General features: G+C 43.3%; 1 pseudogene; it reads right to left on the reverse strand.

Annotated features, from left to right (window-relative positions):
• Window positions 1-1,669: 1,669 nt before the first annotated feature.
• Window positions 1,670-3,350, reverse strand: LOC128119367 (charged multivesicular body protein 1b-like; annotated as a pseudogene).
• Window positions 3,351-4,384: the final 1,034 nt, after the last annotated feature.

Here is a 4,384-nt window from a genome sequence, read left to right on the forward strand (position 1 = left end):
ATCTCCTGCTCCCTCTGTGTCTGGCTGATGATAACTCTGACTCCACCTTTCCTCATTCCATCATTCTCAGTTTGGTGTTCTTGCCTAACTTTACCCCATTCAGCAATTGGCCAGTCAGCTTGTTTATTAAACCAATGATAGTGACATATATTCACACAGTGTACAGAAGGATTATTCCACAGCACTATGAAATTCACCTTAATAGTTTTTTTGCTTTGTTTTGTTTTTTGTTTCTCAAGACAGGGTTTCTCTATGTAGCCTTGGCTGTCCTGGAACTCACCCTGTAGACCTGGCTGGCCTCAAAACTCACAGAGATCCACCTACCTCTGCCTCCCAAGTGCTGGGATTAAAGGCGTGCACCACCACTGCTGGGCTAATAGTTTTTTTTTTTTTTTTAAAGGATTAAGACACAGGTTTTATTGACACATGCCTGACTCAGCACAACTGTGTATATGAGAAGACATGTCGTCTGGTAAAGGTCCTTTGAGAGAGGAAACTAGGCGGTTAAAGTGGCACTTAGAACACTCATTAAAAAAAATGTGTAAATATGTATACACACACACACTGAGTGGCAGTACTCATCTACTCAGGTTTGCACTTATTTTCACTAACACTCAGTCACATGGGAAACCACACTATAGTGGATTTTTCAAAGAATTTTGTAGAGGCTCTATTTTTGTCTGAAACATTGGAATTCTCATAATAGAAAAAAAAACCTCAGGAAAAGGGGAAATGAAATAAAACAAACTTCGTAAGTATTTAACTTAGGTTAATGTATGAGTCAAGCAAACACTTGTTGTTCTCTGTGTTTGGAGGCCGGGAGAAAACGGGAGTTGCTTTGCTTTCCACCAGAGGATAATAGGAAGGCGGATGGTGGTGGAGGCTTCTAGCCCTTATCTCTTTCCTTCTAATCCCGGCTCATTCCTGGGTCCAAGACTTCCAGCTGGCTAAATGTACATTTAAGCTTTGCGGATCTACAGCATTAACTTAGGCTTTTTGAGGTTTTAAAAGAGTTGTTGCTTAACACAAAATAATACATACAAATAATTAGAACTTAAAAAGAAGGCTGTTCTAATTTTATTTATATTTTTGGTTATTAAATACAAACAAAACCTATAGTGACATAGTTCCAGGATTTACCTGGACCCAATCAGCAGTTCTTTGGCAATGTTAGACATGTAATAGGACTGCCATGTTGATGAACATTATTTTGATCAGAAGTCAATAAAGATTGACTTTCATTAGCAAACAACTAGAAATTATCAAATGTTAAGCCTTAAGAATTCTTGGTAAATTAGAATATAAATAAACAAATTTAATTATTCCTGATAATAAATTTGTGGTATTTTTTCCCAGTTACACAAACTCCATTATTATATGAACTAACAGAATGGAAAACGAGTATTTTCAAAAATCTTCTATGGTAACTTTAGTATAAATTAATAGTCAATTGTAGTCTTTCTTTGATAGCAAAAACAAAGAAAACCAAGTGATATACAGAAAAAGTATTTCCCACCGAATAAGTTGAACAAAGTGTTTACAAATTTGCAAATAAAGTACCCATTCCTCCTCATTTAATAATTTTTTTGTACCACTTGTCAGTCTATGTATCAACTATACTAAAACTTCAATCTGATGATTCTAAGTGAAAACGGAATACATGAGGACTAGAGTTCTGTCGGTTTTTCTAGATTCATAAACAGCAAATAAACCGGCTCCGTTAAAAGGCAGTTATTAAAAAAATACACATCATCATAAGCTATAAAGAACTTTAAAATCTAGGTAAAGGTGGAGGAAAACTGGAATTCCTCATCCTAGCTGGAGAGAGCTGTAAACCCAAAGGTTTTTAGAAAGAAGAGTGTTCGGTATTCTGGCACAATTCTAGGGCACCCCTCTAAAACATAAGAGAGCGCGTCAAAAGTAAACCTCGGACAGCTTCTGAGTCAGACTTGATCCCGAAGGCGGGCCAGTCTCTGGGACCCGAAGCCACGCTCCTTCCCAGGGAACCGGTCTGGCCCTGCGGCAGCTGCATGCCGAGGTCGAGGCCCGCCTCATCTGCCATTTCCTGGAGCAGCATATCCACCTGGTTCTGGGGAGTGCTCAGCGTCGTCGTACTGCTCATCCTGTCTTCCGTTTGCTGCGTCTGGACGTCCAGGGTCTCAAACTGGTGCTCGAATTTGTCCATCAAAGCAGAGATCCTCTCCAGGTCCATGGTCTTCAACGTCACATCCGTGGACTTAACCACACCGGCCATGGACTTGGTCACTTTGCCCATGGTCACCGCGGTCTGGACTCGGGCAGCCACCGCATCCACCCGCGCACTCATTCTCAAGAAATTCACCGCTTGGTTCTTCTGGCGGATGGCATTTTCGGCGTGTATCCTCGCAACTTCCATGTTGCCCTTCTGAATGGCCTTTTTAATTTTGGCCTTTTCGGCCTTTTCCTCCTTGTCGCATTTTCTGGCACTCCTGTTCAGTTCTTTGGCCGCGAACTTCAGGCTGAACAGGTGTTTCTCCATGCTGGACAAGGTTGTGCGGCTTCTGTGAGTGGGCCGGGGCGAAGCAGCAGAGACGCGGGCTCAAGGAGGTCTGCTCCCTGCCCTGGTTTGTTTGTTTGTTTGTTTGTTTGTTTGCTTGCTTTAAGTGTCTGTAGTTAAAACAAACTCAGAACAGAAGATAAACCAAGTCGGGTGGTGCTTATGCACGCCTTTAATCCCAGCACGCGGGAGGCAGAGCCAGGCAGATCTCTGTGAGTTCGAGGCCAGCCTGGTCTACAGAGCGAGATTCAGGACAGGCACCAAAACTCCTGTCTTGAAAAACAAAAACAAAAACAAAACAAAAAAAGATAAACCATGGGGTTTTCAATATACTGAGACAGTAAGAAAACCTTTGAGATTACTATATTTTTCAACGTGACAATTTCTCCCTAATTTCCAGATGTACCCACTCCACTCCAAGAACAGGTTGTTTTGTTTTGTTTTTTGAGACAGGGTTTCTCTGTGTAGCTTTGGAGCCTATTCTGGAACTCTCTCTGTACCAGGCTGGCGTTGAACTCACAGAGATCCACTGCCTCCCAGTGCTGGGATTAAAGGTGTGCGCCACTATGCCCAACTTTGTGTGGGTACTTTACCTGCATGTATATCTGTTGCATCAAATGTATATTTGGTGTCCCCAAAGGCCAGAAGAAGGCTTTGAATCCCCTGGAAATGGGGTTACACATAGTTGTGAACTGAACTTGGATTCTTTGGAAGAGCAGCCAGTGCTCTTAACCACTGAGCCATCTTTCTAGCTCCAAATACTTAAGTAGAAACAAAACAAAACAAAACAAACCATATTTCCTCTTGCCCCTATTCCCCAAGTGTTAGTATTACAGGTGTGTACTACTATGCCTGGTTTGAAGAACAAACTATGTTAAAAAAAAAAAAAGAAAGAAAGAAAGAAAGAAAAAGAAAAAGAAAAATTTACATTGAACAGAATGATAATTAAAGCCTTTTGCTCTACCTGGGCAACAGGCATGGATCTGTGCACAGACCTACACGTAGGCAAAACATCCATACACACTGAAGGTAAAGGGCCTAAAAGCCTCAGGTGGGCCGAGAAATTCCAGGCAGGAAAGTTGACTTGACCGATAACACCTGTGGCTCTCAGGCTGGAGGAAGCCTCCGATAAGGTCAGCATGCCAACCTCATTTGGCATCTATCACTTTGAGACAGCTGGGGAACTGTCCGGCAGATGGACTCTTCCATCCCCCGAGTTCCCCTTTTCAGCCCTATAAAACGCCCAAGCCCCCTTCCACTCTGTGTAGTCTCCAGTCTCTAGGAGGGACTGATGTCCTTCATTGTCCTTATTAAATGCTTGGGGTCGGTTTATGCTTTTTTTCCACGTCACCTCCATTAATCTAGACTAATGCACATTTTAATAAAAAGGGGGTGAGGGGTGGCTCAACCGGTAAAGGTGCCTGCTGCCAAGCCTCATAACCTGAGTTTGATCCTCAAATCCACAAGGTGGAAGGAGAGGACCAGATCTCATCAGGTGTCCTCTTGTCTCCTACAAGCGAGCACTTCCTTGCATGGGCCCCACCCACACAAACACTCATAAAATAAATACAATGTTGTAAAAAAAAAATTGGTCTGAAACAAAAATCCCAGAGAGGAGCAGAGGGTATCACCTAATATACTGATTACAGATGTATTAAAAACAACACTTTTTTGAAAAACAGAAACAAATCATTATTTACAACCTTTTATCAACAAGGAAACCAATGTGCACACGAGTGGCCGCCGCCAGGGGGCGCTCCCTCACGCCGCCTGTCGGAGGCCGGGGGTCGGGGCGGGGGAGACCGCTCCCTCCCGGCCGCCCCACCCCCGCCGGCCACCAGGGGGCGC

Source organism: Peromyscus californicus, unplaced genomic scaffold (assembly GCF_007827085.1).
Source record: "Peromyscus californicus insignis strain IS unplaced genomic scaffold, ASM782708v3 Scaffold_23__1_contigs__length_62951481, whole genome shotgun sequence".
Classification (NCBI taxonomy): Eukaryota; Metazoa; Chordata; class Mammalia; order Rodentia; family Cricetidae; genus Peromyscus; species Peromyscus californicus.